Source organism: Canis aureus, chromosome 4, assembly GCF_053574225.1.
Source record: "Canis aureus isolate CA01 chromosome 4, VMU_Caureus_v.1.0, whole genome shotgun sequence".
Classification (NCBI taxonomy): domain Eukaryota; kingdom Metazoa; phylum Chordata; class Mammalia; order Carnivora; family Canidae; genus Canis; species Canis aureus.
In genome coordinates, this window is record NC_135614.1 from 45243990 (window position 1) to 45258373 (window position 14384).

The following is a 14384-nucleotide window of genomic DNA, read 5'->3' on the forward strand; positions in this document are numbered from 1 at the left end:
ATCTACAAGCACTGGCCTTTCATGGTTCTTCAATCAAAGTCTGCCCCAGCAAGGCCTCACCTTTACTTGGAGAGTAAGACACATCCAGAGGCCCTGAGAGCATTTATTCTTGCTGCCTCCAGCTTCAGAGGGTCTTAGAAAGCCACGATCTCACTCAGAGGAATGCCCTGGTTCTGATTCTGAATTTGATCCAAGGACCAGTAACAAACGTATTTCTCCACACTTCCAAAGCTCCATTTCCCAAATTGTCAATTGGGACAATCCTATGAAAGGATTTACCTCCCAAGGTTGTCAGTGGAGAGCTAAGGAACCCCAGAAGGTAAAACTCTCTTAATCATAAACATTCTAAGCATTTCCTATGTGCTGGGGGGCCCTTTAACACACCATTTGAATGAGTATTAGACATGCATGTCAGAAACAAACACGAAAATATAGGACACAGGGTGAACAAATGAACCAATCAGTTAAATGAAGGAATGTAGGGAAGGAGAGGGGGGAGGACCTAGGAAGGCTAGTGGGGCCCTGAATCATGCTCAGAAATTTTGGGGTTTTCTATGGGCATTGGAGAAACATGAGAAGCTTCCGAGAAGAAGAGCAATTTACTCTGGAAAGTCCTATGGAAGAAAAAAAATTCCAAGAGGAGTTGCAATGTGAGTTGCTGGAAAATTTTCTTGGGAGTCTGGCTACCCTCTTACCCAGGGGCTGTTACAATAGCCAATGCTAAAAAATGACACTTTCACTCAGACGGAGGCCATGAGGACCACAAAGGACAAAGGATTGGCAGAGGGGTGGGGCAGACTTTAAAAGACCTCACCTATAGAATAATCTCAGCTGTCCCCTCAAAAATGCAAACTTACAAGGACAAACTCTCCCAGATGTGTATTTTTGTTCTAGGTCTCAAGTGTGAAATGAGGCTGTCATGCCAGCGTCCTGAACCACTAATTTCTATCCCCACATTCACCTCAAAACCTTTAAACAAAACAAAACAGCAAGGAATCACTGCTACACCCTCGCGTTCACTGCAGCATTATTCACAATAGCTGAAAGGTGGATGTAACCCCAGTGTCCATCAATAGATAAACAGAAAAACAACAGGTAGTGTGTACATACAATAGGATATTATTCTGCCTTTAAAAAGGACGTGCTGACAAAAGCTACAAGATGGATGAACCCAGAGGACATCATGCTACCTGAAATAAGCCAGTCACAGAAAGACAAATACTTTATGGTTCCACTTAATGTGAAATACCTAAAGTAGGGGAACCTGAGTGGCTCAGTGGTTGAGCATCTACCTTCAGCTCAGGTCATGATCCCAGGGGTCCTGGGATCGAGTCCTGCATTGGACTCCCCACAGGGAGCCTGCTTCTCCCCCCACCTATGTCTCTGCCTCACTCTGTGTGTCTCTCATGAATAAATAAAATCTTTAAAAAAATACCTAAGGTAGTTAAATTTATAGAGAGTAGAATGGTAGTTGCCAGGGGCTGAGGGAGAGGTGAGCACTGCATGAGGACAGAGTTCTGGTTTTGCAAGATGAAAAGAATTCTGGAGATGGAGGGCAGTGATGGTTGCACAGCAATGTGAATGTGCTTAACACCAAGAAGTGGACACTTAAAAATGCTTAAGATTGTATATTTTGTTATGTGAATTTTACCAGAATTTTTTTAAAAGTCTGGGAAGCAAGCAAGCAATCATTGCTGGATTGTCAGAAAATGGGACAGCATGAAAACAATGCAGTTCTTTGCCAACCAGGCACACCCCATCTGAGAACCTCCTCCTTCTCTTCCAGGCAACTTTTTGTTATTGCTCAAAAATTCCCCTAACGCCTTCCTCCTGTCCCACTGGATGCTGACTCAGCCCCTTTTAGTATCTGAATGGCAGGCGTCAGCCTTAGGGTGGACACTACTACCTTATTCTGTGTCCTGAGACACCTGGAGTTCCCAGTGACCAACACTGACCATACCCATCACTCCAAGACCTCAGCCCTTTCCAAACCTCAGGAGCCATAACCCTAAATCCTGTCTGGCACTTCACGTGAGATTGCCAGGTGCCAGAAAATGCTTCACCTCTTCTGTGGTCAGAAGAGGTGAAGTGCCCTGTGGGAACTGTATGGAAGGGCTCTTGTCAGAGAGCCCTAGAGCCTGCCTTCTGAGAGGCAAGGAGGGACACAAGTGGTCACAACGCTGAGCGCAGAAGGAGGCCGCCGACTTCAGCTTCCTTCTGCCCACCTCTGTCCTCCTCACTGACTCAAAGAAGATCAGGCCAAGAATGAGGAAATGTCTCCATCAATCCTTCCCCTTGCAAAAAGCTGGAAAACCGGCTCTCCTGGATCCCTTCCTCATGTATTTTGAACTCAGCTATTAGGTGTGTACACGCTCAGGATTATTATGTCTTTTTGAGGAACTGACCCATTATAACAAAAGCTCTGTCTCTGTACCTGGTATACTCCTGTTTCTGGAATACTTTGTATTTTGTCATTATAGCCATTCCAGTTGTCTTTTGATTGGTATCTCCCCACCCTTTCTCATCCTTTTACTTTTTGCCTAACTGTATATTTATATTTAAAGGGAATCTTTTGTTGGTAGTTTAAACACTTGTTCCCCCCACCCCCAACCTGACAGTACCTTTTAACTAGAGTGTTTAATCCCCTTTACTTTTTTTTTTTTTTAAGATTCATTTATTTATTCATGAGAGACACACAGGCAGAGGGAGAAGCAGGCTCCTCAAAGGGAGCCTAATGAGGGACTCGATCCCAGATCCTGGGATCCCGCCCTGAGACGAAGGCAGCTCAATACTGTGAGCCACCCAGGTGTCCCTAAATCCCTTTACTTTTAATAAATTATTAATACGGCTGGATTCAAGTCTACGAACTTGCCAATTGTGTATTTGTCTCATCTGTTTGATTCCTTTTTCCTAAAGAAATCATCCACAATACACTATTATGTTAGCTTTAAACAATTATCTTTTAAAGAAATCAAGAAAAATTTTAAAGTCTTTTATATTTCGGGGGCTCTTAATCTCTCATGGAGATCCAAGTTTCCATCTGATAGCATTTTCTTTCAGCCTGAAGAATTTCTTTTGACATTGCTTTTTGTGTAAGTCTGCTGGTAAGAATTTCTCTCAGCTTTTATCTGAAAATATCTTGGTTTTTACCCTCATCATTAAAGGATTTTTGTTGTTGGATAGAGGATTGTAGACTGACAGTCCCCTAAACCCCTGGCTTAGCATCTTAAATATATAATGCAATTATTTTGGGGCTCTGTTTCTGATGAGAAGACAGTAATAAGGCTCATTGTTCTCCCGTACATCATATGTATTTATTCATTGCCTGATTTTAAGGTTTTTCTCTTTGACTTCAGTTTTCAGCAATATGATTATGAATGTGTCTGGGCAGGATTGTCCACATGATTCTCCTCCTGTGTGGGGTTTGTTGAATTTCTTGGATCTGTGGGTTGATATTTTCCATCAACTATGGAACTTTTCAGTCATTATGTCTTCAAATATATTTTCTTTCTCAATTTCTCTCTCCTTTTGAGAACCCAAATACACACTTGTTAGACTATAGAATGTCCCACAGATCACTGAGGTTCTGACTTGTTCTTCCCCAGCTTTTCTTCTCTCTGTGCCTAGTTTGGATAGTTTCTATAGCCCCAACTTTAAGTTCAGTGTCCTCTTCTTTTCCTACAACATCCAATCTAATGTTAGATCCATCTAGCAGATTTTTCGCTGCAGGTACTATAGTTTTCATCTAGAATTTTATTTGGTTCCATTTCTCTACTAGTTTCTTTTCCTTTGAATCCTTAAACATATCTATAATACTTACTTTACAGTCATTTTTTCTGCTAATTCCATCATCTCTGCCATCTCTGGATCTGTCTCTACCAACTTTCCTGCTAGGTCTAAGTACCTTTTCTATTATATGCTCGATGTGGTGACTACTGAGCTTCTGAGAATCTGGATTTTGTTTTCTTTCTTTAAAAATGTTTTGTTGAGGGGGCACCTGGGTGGCCCAGTCGGTTAAGCATCTACCTTCAGCTTGGGTCGTAATCTCAGGGTCCTGGGATTGAGCCCCACATGGGACTCCCTGCTTAGCGGGGAGCCTGCTTCTCCCTCTCCTCCCCTCTTGTGCTCTCTCGCTATCTCTCTCTCTCAAATAAAGCTTTAAAACAAAACAAAACAAAACAAAAACAATCCAAAACATTTTGTTGTGACGGGCAGTTAATTCATTGACAGACCAGCTTTATTCTCTTGAGGCTTCTTAAGCTTTGTTGGGCAGTGAGGTGAGTATAATGATAGAAGCAACATGCTAAGAATGGTGAAGCAAAGAGGCTTAAGGAACCTGGGTACCTGGTCACCATGTGGAGCTACCACTCCAATCCTGACTGGCTTGTCTTGTGATTTTTTAAAAAATATGATAAAGAAGTAAAGTTAACTCTTGAAGTTAAGCTACTATTATTTCTGACTTGTGCTGCCAGCAGCTTAAACACTCTGTTAAAAGTACTGAATATCTACTACATAGAGCAAGTGCTAGGTATTGGGGATAAAGTAATTTACAAGTTAGATGCAGTTCCTGACCTAACAGAGCCTGTAGTCTAGAGCAGGGGATGGCCAACTACTGCCTGCAGGCCAAACTCATGCATTGCCTGTTTTTGCAAATAAAGTAGTTTTCAGTGGCACACAGCCATCCCTATTTCTTTACATATTACCTCTGACTGCCTTTGTGCTATAAAGTTAAGACAGTGGTATGGTCCACAAAACCTGAAATGTTTACTCTCTAGTTCTTTATAGAAAGAGGTTATAGACTCTTGTCTACGATAGTAGTTCTCAAACTTTCTGGTCTTAGGACCCCTTCACCATCTTAAAACTGGAGAACTTCTAAGGGGTTTTGTTCATGTGTGTTTGTCTATCAATATTTACCATATTAGAAATCAAAACAAAAAATTTGAAAATACTTATTAATTTCTTTGAAAATAACAATAGTAATCGCATTGCATGTTAACCTTTTTTTAATTAAACATTTTAAATTTATATACTTATAAACTTTTTTACACTTAGATGTTTTCTAAGTCCCCGCCAAAAAATTAGAAGAGTCGTATTACTTTATATTTTTGCAAAACTCTTTAATGTAAAGCTTAACAGAAGACAGCTGAGTCCTAAGAGATGCATTTGCATCAATCTGTTGCAAAATCACATATCATGTAGCCTCTGGAAAACTGCACCGTCCTCTCGTGATAGACCCAAAGTAAAAAAAGGCAAATAACTTCTTAGTATTATGAAGTTTTGACTTTGCAGATGCCCTAAGAGAATCCCTGGGGCCTCCAGGGAACCACACTTTGAGAACGGCTGTCTAGAAAAGTCCTAGGCTGACATTAAACAGAAAAAGACATGAGGTCTAATTAGCTAATTATCACTGAACAACTGATTTAAAGAAAAAGAATACTGCTCTGTGAGGGAATGTAAACCCCAAACCTGGCCCCATTTGGGGAGTCGGGAAATAATTTCTTGAGGAAATGATATTCCAAGATGGGCTTGGAAAAGACAGTTGACCAGGTGAAGGCAGGAGAGGGGCGCTCTCCCTTCAGTGCATGTGCTCCTCTGCGTGGCTGAGAAAATTGGGTTAGGCTTTGGGGAAGGATCAGAAATGAGGAGGAATTTCCCATGACATCTTCCCCTGAGGGGACCAGGTCAGAGATGTGCTCTGGGAAGCAAAGGGAAAGCTATTACCCCAAGGTCCTTCTGACATGCCTGGAATTCACATCAGAACAACAGGCAAACCCTGATCTCTCTGGGACTAGGTGGAATGTTCTACAGATGGGGCACTATATGGAGGCCCAAATGCTGAGACTCAGGGGACCCAGGGGGCACAGACATGAGGACAGTCAGGCAAACCCTTAGGATGCAGTGTCCTACAGTAACACAGGCAGCAACACAAACGCTTAGCTACCGTCTTCCTTAAGGCATCAGGAGCCATTCCTCATCCAGAAGAATTTGCTGTAAAAGTTACTGGGTGAGGGACCACAGCAGCTCTCTTTCCACTTGATTGCTGGACCTTGTCCCCATCTCCCTCCCAGTTACCAGAGCTCTGCAAACACTGGCTCTCAAAGCCAGGGTCTGCCAAGTTTCAGGATGGCTATCGAAGGCTGCCGCGGTTCTTCCTCCTGATGTGCCCGCCCTTGGGGTATGAAAACCCTACAGATTCTAGCTACCGTCTCACCTCAAATGCCCCCACCTGATACACAGTAGGCAGAGAAGAAAGCTTTCCCCAGCAGATGGGAGGCAGCAGGTTCGACTCTGTTCACGGAAAGTAATGCTCCCTGCAGTCAGCCCACTGCTAGCAAGTCTTGAGGTATTCTATGGGACTTTGCTGTGTTAGTTCCCGGAGTCCTCCTAGGAGCCCTGTGAGATCCATTTACATGTTATCCCATTTTACAGATGAGAAACTGAGGCACAAAGAGGTCTTGCAGCTGACCCAGGTGACAGTCAGTAGGGAGTGAAGCCACCATTAAACCCAGGCATTTGGCTTCTAGCATTCAGCTCCCTGAATATACATTTTACTGCCTCTCTATAATTGGAAGGACGTGAGGAGTTAGTTTTTTATTTCCAAAATTTTTTTAAAGATTGTATTTATTAGAGAGAGAGAGAGAGAGAGAGAGAGAGCAAGCACACGAGTGAGGGGAGGGGCAGGAGAGGGAGAAGCAGAGAGCCTAATGCAGGGCTCTATCCCAGCACTGAGAGATCATGACTTGAGCCAAAGGCACACAACCAAATGAGTCACCCAGGTGTCCTGATGCAGTTAGTTTTTAAAAAAGTATCCATGTAGATACTCAACACTGCTTATTTATCAGCAGGGAAATGCAAATCCAAACCACGAGATACCATTTCACACCCATTTGGATGGCTACTATACAAAAACCCAGAAAATAACAAGTGCATTGGTGAGGCTGTGGGAAATGGGACACCCTGCACATGGCTGCCGTAGATGTAAAATGGTGCAGCCACGGTGGAGAAAAGTGCAATGACTTCTCCAAAAAAAAATGTTTTTTAAAGATTTATTTATTCATGAGAGACACACACAGAGAGAGGCAGAGACACAGGCAGAGGGAGAAGCAGGCTCCATGCAGGGAGCCCGATGCGGGACTCGATCCCGGATCCTGGGATCACAACCTCAGCCGAAGGCAGCTGCCCAACCGCTGAGCCACCCAGGCACCCCAACTCCTCCAAAAATTAAAAGTAGAATTACCATATGATCCAGAAGTTCCCCTTCTGGACTTCTGGGGTTATAGCCAAAGGATTTAAAGGCAAAGACGTGAACAGATACTCTCATATGCCCGTCAGAGCAGCATCATTCATAATAATCCAAAGGTGAAAGCAACCCCCGTGTCCATGAGTTGGATAAGTAGATAAACAAAATATTGCAGGTACACACAATGGAATATTATTCAGCCTTAAAAAAGGAAGGAAATTCTGCTGCATGCAACAGCAATGGATGAACCTGGAGGGCGTGACACTAAGTGAAACAAACCAGTCACAAGATGACAAATACCAAATACCGTGTGACTCCATCATATGAGGTACCCAGAGCAGTCAAACTGATACGACAGAAAGAACGATGGTTGCCATGCACAGCAATGTGAATGTGTTCAATTTCATGAACTGGACGCTTACTATGGTTAACATGGTAGATTTTGTGTCTGTTTTACCCAATCAAAAATAAATGTTTTAAAAAGTAAACTAATAGGTAATACACTTCAGAATGTTTATTATTATAATTGCAGTAGGAATTACCCTGAATGATGTTTTGAAGTTGGGGGTGGGGGGGTTGCTGACTATTTCTGAACTTCTGGAACCGAAAGAGCCCTTGCAAACAGATTAAGTGCTATGGCCTTTCCCTGGTTTGCATGCCAAGCCAAAAGAGGTGATTAGCAGGCTTAAACTACTGGTTTCTAATCAGAAAGTTAAAAAAAAAAAAAAAAAACCTTTGTCAAAGAGAACAGGAACAAAGGGCCAGTAGGCCCAGGGGTTATACAATAAAAGCTGGATCATGCTGTGTAAAAAGGCCCCTCCATCTCCTCATGGCTGTGTCCTCCTAACACCGGGATCTTCATGACGTCGAGGGCTATTGTACTGTATTGATAACACATCATTCAGTGTTGCCTGGCCTCTCACAAAGGCAGGCAGTGTCCCTGCATGCAAGGAGGACATTTAGGAGACAAATTCCAAGAGTCATTAGCAATTGCATCTTAACTGTTCCCATACATTTGCCTCTCCTTCCCATACAATCCTGTTCCTCTCCCTCCCTCTCCCTCTCTCTCTGTTTCTCTCCCTCCCTCCCTCCCTCCCTCCAGTGAGTAAGGATACTGGGAATACTGGAGAACAGGACTCTTCTGGAAAGGCCTCTGTGTTCACTTTTCCAAACAGCGACAGATCCTAAGAGGGCAGGGGCTAAAGAGGGAAGTAGAAGAGGAGGTTGTGGCAGGGGGAGGGCCCAGGAGGCAGTGCCTGGGAGCTAACAGGGAGCCTGCGTCCCATGGGTCATCACAACTCCACCTCCTCCACACCCCCTGGCCATGCTGCCCACCACCCGCTGGCAACACCTCCTGTCCTCACCACCCTATAGAGCAGGGCCTGTGGGATCTGGCTGCCTGTGGACTCTAGGAAGGAGGCAGGAACTTCCTCCAGCGCCTGGATTCCAGTCGCTGCACCCAGGAGAGTGTGAAAGCTTAACTAATTCTCAAATCAGGACACATACACAAAACCCTCTGAGAAGTGGTAGAGAACTCAATGAGTGTTAGCAATGTTACATCAACGCGAGCCAATGACCTCCAGGAGACAATGCGGCAGTGACAAGCCCTGAGCCCTGGATGGAAACCCAACCCCTTGTGCCAACTTGCTGTGTGATCTTGATAAATTCCCTAATCTCTCTGGGCCTCAGCAGCTACTGAGGACAAGTGAAACAGTAAATGAATGTAACTTTCCTTGGTATGTGGCAGTGGTCACAACCTCCAGGAAGTTTCCTCAGCTTCTAGCAAGATTTATGAACTTTATTTCCGAATATAAAATTCTGACCAAATGACAGCACAGCACTGTCTTCCTCCTAGAAGCAAAACAAGTATAACCTGGGGAGATGAGAAAAGAAAGGGAGTAGATTCAGAAATAATATGCTTGTGGAAAAAAAGGCACAAAAGAAACTCAGTAATTACCCACGATCTTAGACTACCTGGCCCCCATCCCCTGGAATTAGAGCAAATGTCTGAAGGACTGTGACATAGCCCACATTAACTAGAACTGGATGCTCCCCTTTCATCAACTCAAGAAGCTCTGCTGAGGGCCTACTGCACACTGAGCTCTCAGCGACTCCACCCTGCCCCTATAATTCAGTCAATCCTTTCTCTTCCAAGGGCCAAGGAAGGTTCTGACCCTACTTTGGACTGAGAGCAGACTGCCCTTACCCTGACCTCAGGCATCAAGAGGTCAGTTCGTCTCCTGTACTGAGGTCCCCTGCGGTCACAACCAACAGTCTGGGCTAACCTAGAGTTCCCTCTGGTGGCTCCCCTGCCAGCCCCCAAAAGGCCTCCCGCCCACCAGAGGCACACAGATAAGCAAGATCAGAGCAGGGACCCTGGGCTCATAAAGCAGGCTTCCTGGTGTTCCAGTGAAGGATAAGGAACTGCGGCCCGTGTTTCAGAGAGAGGTGATGGGCAGCATTTTTAGAACAGAGGCAGCCAGCTCTCCCTTCACCAACACGACGAAGAGGGCCTGTGTGATTTCTGTTGGGTGAACAGTTACCGGTTTGGCAAACAGCAGTGCAGAGCCTTACACAGAGAATCACGGTAGCAAATGCTGAGAAACTCTGGGGGAAGGCTCTGTGGGAGTTCCACGGTCCAATAGCTCTATTCTTTAATGCCTCCTGTCTGACAAGAGGGAGGCTTGCACATTCCAGCGGCCCTGGGTGCGGGGTCAGGCCAGGGCTGGCAAACTGTCCTTGAGTGTTTTCTTCTACATCAGGAAGGCTTCCTGAGCGGCAGACCCAGAGCTGAGCTTCCACCCAGGACGCCTCACCCCCATGCAGCTGGGCTCTGCCCCCTGCCACTCAGAGCCCTGGGCTCTCCCTGGGTCTAATGCTCACCCTCTGGCTTGAAAACCTGACCCAGGACTTCAGACTGACCAAGGGAGGAGTCAGAGGGTGGCAGCTTCTCATGAGGAGGCATCTACTCATCACCCTTCGTTCTGCAACTTGCCCGTTGCCTCTCAGCTGCCTTCAAGGGTACCCATGCATTTGCTAGGACTGATTCCATGCAAGACATTGTGCCGGGCCTGGGAGACAGGCAGGACACTTCCCCATTGGGTGGAGAACATAGACATGAAAAGGATCACGGCTCCACCGTGGATGCATATGAGAATGGTGCACAGGGGGCGGGGGAGGCCTTTACCCAAGCTGGGACAAGGCAGGCTCCCGTAAGAGGAAGCCTTTAAGCGGGGTGTAGCAATGCAGAGCGGGAGTGTCAGCAGGCAGGGCGCACACAGGGTTCATGCAGAGCACAGAGAGCATCTCCTGGGGCAGGGAAGAGAGGGCTTCAAGTTTAAGGTGTATTAGAATTGTCTGGGTAGCATATTTAAAATGTAGATTCCAATAAATAAAATAAAATTTAAAAAATAAAAATAAAAATAAAATAAAATAAAATAAAATAAAATAAAATAAAATAAAAATATAGAATCCTGGAGCCCCACTGAGATTCTGATTCAGTATATTTCAGGTGGGGGCCCAGGAATCTGTTTTACGGGCTCCTTGGGGTAGTAAGGCAGGAGGTCTATGGACCACACTCTGAGAAACTCTGCTTTGAAGGAATGGGGGGGGGAGCCATTTGTGGCTTTGATGGAATATTGGTTTATTTTTCTGGAATGTTCCCAAGGGGACTTTGGACAGCTCACTAATGATTTGTTCTTTAGTCATTTTACACAGACAGACATACCAACATCAAACAAACTGGAAATGAACCCAGGGAGGGTGTTAGGAGCCCCACTCACGTGGATGGCTGTCACTGTGTTCCATGGGATGACGATGGGCATTATCTCAGGAATGTGTCAGGGCAAGGTCCACACTTAACGCCAAAAGGCTGTCCACAGGTGAACCAGGGCCCAGCAAGCAGTGATGGGAAAGCCTTCTGGAATCTGGCCACACCTCCCTGCCAACTCCATGCCAGGAAAGGCAAGGCAGTCTGCGGACTTCTTACAGACTTTCTCTGCAGCCCACAGCTGGCTTTCTGCCCCTCCTGTCCTGGGTCCTCCATCAGGAGCCTGGTCTCTGCCACCCTACTCAGGGTCCTCCTGGCTTGGACCACGGATTGCATGTGTGGCCTCTGGCTCAACCAGCCTAAGCCTTGGCTGTAGGTATTGTTTCTGCTAGTACCCTCATGGCAATACTTTTGGCCTATTCAGAACTAGTTCCAGGGAGTCCGCCATTTGTTTCACTGGCTCAAGCCCCTGCCTGGGAAGCTTACAGGGGAACCCCAGACCTCCTTGTCTTGCTCTTGCCACTGTTCTCTGAGGGTTGGAACTCTGCCTTTGGGATCTTTGCCAAGTGCCTGCTGGGCCACCTCCTCATTATGTGTTACAGCCACAGGCACTAGCCTCCCAAGGGTTCCCACCTTCCAACTGCCCATGTCCCCAAGGGCCATGTTTTGCCACCCTGGGGATTTCCCGCACAGCCTGATCTGTTCTGCCCCAACTGCTGAATATGTTACAGTCTCAGGACCTGCCTTTTCTCAGCAGGTGTGATACCCTTTGAACTGACTTTCACACTCATCCGGCTTCAATCCCTTATTCCACGTGGAGCTCTGAGAACAGGCTAAGAAACTCATCCCCTGACAGCGTTTATAACTGGTGATAATAATCCACTGTTTATTGATAGTATGACTACATGGTGTGCCCCACATCATAGCTTGGTAAGAGCTAGTCAGCCACAAAACAAAAACAAAAAACTAAAACAAACAAAAAACCCAGGGCTACACAATAAACAATAAGGAGTATTAAATGAACATGCTTAAGGACCACTGGGATCTCGTTAAAATGCAGCTTCTGGTGCTTGCTTCAGAAGCACATATACTAAAACTGAAATGATACAGAGATTACCATGGCCCCTGCGCAAGGATGACACACAAATTTGTGAAGCATTCCATATTAAAAATAAAAAAAGCAAAAACGGTTTTTGATTCCGTGGGTCTGGAGTGGAGTCTGAAATTCTGTATATTTAACAAGCTCCCAGGCAATACTGATGTGCAGGTCCACAACCCGCACTTCCAGTAGCAAGAGGGTAGGGATCAATCACACTAATGAGTGGGAGTCTGTCATACCGGGGAGGGGGGCCAGAAGCAGGGCTCAGAATCGAGCATGTGCTCAAACACAGTACCCACCAAATCCTACTCATTGCCACAGAATCAGAACAATTTACATAGAAGTTCTGAGAAAGAATGACTGGGGGATGGCCAACTGCCCACAGACTCTCCTGAGCAGACAGCTGCTGCTGTGGTTGGTACCACATGACCCCTGACCCTTGTCACAGTTTCCTATACCAGGTGAGTCCAACTCAAGGTCAGCTCTGCAATTTTTCCAAATCCACACTGAATTTTTGGACACTGAGCTAACTGTGGTTGTGGGGTTGAAGGGTTATAAGACTGGCTGGGGCCGTGAAGGGGATCAGGGTCACCTAATGCTGTGATAATGTCATAACTGTTCACATTTTTGAGTACTTAGTCTGAGCCTTGCTGTCCGATAAGTGCCTTACACGAAGAATCCATGCCGCAATTCTCACAATTGTCCTTCAAAGTGGATAGCAATTTAAGAGTGGGAGCTCTGAAGCCAGACAGCCTGAGACTCAATCCCAGCTTTGGGGATTTCTAGCTGTGTGACCTTAAGCAAATTACTTAGCACCCCCCCCCCCCATGTCTCCACTTCCTCCTCTGTGTATAGGGAGAACTACAGCACCTCCCTTAGACAATTAGTTGAATAAACATAAAGCATTTAGTGTACACTCAGCACTCAATAAAATCGTGATTTTTTTAACCTTATTTGTATAAAGCAAGAAACTGAGGCTCAAAGAGCTTAAGTAGCTTGCCCAAGTGTACACAGAAAGTTAGAGGCAGAAATGATTGGAAACAAGGTTGTGAATTTATGAGCAAATTTTAGATCTGTTGTTGTAGGTTTCAGGAGACATCATAAATTGTAGCCACCAGCTGCAGTCCCACCTGCCTGGCAGTGAGGACTGCTATTCCCTGCCTTAGATTCCTGTAAAATCTTAGTTCACAGTAGTCTCTTTTTTCCAGAGCCATCTGGGATGGGCTTTTTCTGGTTTTGACTAGAAGAGAATTGACTTAAAGTAGAGCTCTTCCGGCAGGAGCAGGGAGGGAGGTGATGGATGAGGGAAGGCCTCCTGGAGCTGGCATCATCACCTGTGGGCTGTGAAGGAGGTGGGGCCTCCACAGATTCAGGCTGGGCTGGGAAACTGACTGCGATGGGAGAATGGCAAATTGTAGGGCATGTTTGGGTACTGCCACTAACACAGGTGGACTATATGCAGAAGACCAATGAAGAGAGCTCAGTAATCACAGCTAGCAACGACTGGCACCTGCACGCTATGCTGTTGGGCATTCTGCAAAGTATTTTAGATAAGCTTATTTATTTTTATTTTTTTAATTTTAGATAAGTTTAATTTAAACTTATTAAAATTGTATGAAGTGTGGTTATGTAAGAGGATGTTTTATTTCTTATACACACATACACTAAACATACTAAACACTGAAGTACTTAGTGGAAAGAGACATGATGTCCAATTTAAGAGTAATAACCAACTTGCTTTTTTTTTTTAAGTAGGCTCCATGCCCAACATGGAGCCCAATGTGGGGCACAACGTGGGGCTTGAACTCTTGACCTTGAGGTCAAGACCTGAGCTGAGATCAAGAGTGGGGCACTTAACCAACTGAGCTACCCAGGTGTCCCTATAACGTACTTTTAAATGGTTTATATATGTCATGGTTTCATATATTTAATCATATATGTTTGTATATATAAGTACACATACACAAACTCACATACACGTAGGGAAAATGAGAGACTATAAGTTAAATGGGTAACATGTAAAAATTGGTCAATTTGGGTAAAGGGTCTATGGAAATTTCTTATATTTTTGCAACTTTCCTGTAAGTTTAAAATCATATCAAATTTAAAAGATACCAAAATACACCTAGAAAGATTTTTTAAAAATCTTTAAAAATAGTATGAACTCAATACTGCTATTACCCCCATCTCATTCATGAGGAAAGTGGGGCAAAGCAAGAGAGACAGAGAAAATGGGGCAGGCTCAGCTTTGAGGAGCTTTGATGCCAAGCTCGGAA

The 14384-nt window shown here is 44.9% G+C and overlaps 1 protein-coding gene and 1 non-coding gene across 6 annotated transcripts in view; one reads left to right on the plus strand and one right to left on the minus strand.

The window, feature by feature from the left end:
* Window positions 1-14384, minus strand: part of WWC1 (WW and C2 domain containing 1) — a 151185-nt gene that overhangs the window by 120964 nt on the left and 15837 nt on the right. The window lies entirely within an intron of this gene.
* On the plus strand, window positions 12076-12179 carry LOC144313149 (U6 spliceosomal RNA). Its single transcript, XR_013378876.1, has one exon. It is a non-coding gene; the product is annotated as a U6 spliceosomal RNA (small nuclear RNA).